Below are 1007 nucleotides of genomic sequence, written 5' to 3' on the forward strand. Positions count from 1 at the left end.
CCCGGTGCTGCCCGTTGTGCTGCAGCGGGACGGGCTGGAGCTTCGGTCCCAGCGTGGTTGGCCGTGAGACCCCGGCACTAGCACCTGTCACACGCCTGGCCTCGCTGGACGTGGGGCTTCTCACAGGGCGCTCCATGCCACATGGCCTCACGTTCCTTGGAAGGTGAAGTTTGGTAATGCTTTTGGTGAGAGAGAGAGAGAGACAGAGAGAGAGACAGAGAGAGAGAGAGACAGAGAGAGAGAGAGACGCCCTCAGCAGGTCCACCCATCCCCTTCCCCAGCCCTTGGGCTGGACAGGGCCTTGGGCACAGGCGCCCACACCGCATGCTCCCGGGCTGACCGGGGACTTGGACCCGCAGCCGCCCGCGTGGTTCCCAGTGCTGCGTGTGGACAGCTGCTGACCGTACCTGGGCTGGGCTGATGGTTTCCTTTTTCCTAAACGACTTGCAAATAAAGTCTTTGAAAATAAAAGTCGTCGGGCCAACCACATAGCCTAGAAGCTAAGGGAGCTGGACCCCGCGGGGCCGAGCGAGGGTCGAACCCAGCCCTGGCAGCCTGTGTGCGCCCGAGACCTCACAGGCTGGTGCGTGGAGGGGTTGTCCGTGGCTGGCCGCTGGGCGCTTTCTCCCTCCCCCTTGCTGTCTCTGGTAAGCACACATGCCAAAATAAATAAAATAAAATAAAGAACTGTCGGGCTGTCTGGGAAGTTCAGGGTCAGAAGCTGCCGAGGGCCGCTGCACAGACACCGGAGGAGCCCAAGCTGGGGGGCTGCCCTGGGAGCTCAGGGGTGCCTGGCAGGGCCTGTGCAGGGCCCCGTGTTGGAGCTCAGGCTCACAGATGGGGAAACTGAGGTAAAGCAGCCTGCCTGGGTCTCCGCCATACTGGCAGGGGCGGGGTTCTCAGTGCCCTGCAATTGTCTGTAATGAAGGGCACAAAAGGTCAGGATGCTGGTTCTGGGGAGAAGGACTGCGGTGGCCACGGCCCCGCCTTTCTACCCTGCCAGCCGT

This window comes from Tupaia chinensis, unplaced genomic scaffold, assembly GCF_000334495.1.
Source record: "Tupaia chinensis unplaced genomic scaffold, TupChi_1.0 Scaffold142100_1, whole genome shotgun sequence".
Taxonomy (NCBI): Eukaryota; Metazoa; Chordata; class Mammalia; order Scandentia; family Tupaiidae; genus Tupaia; species Tupaia belangeri.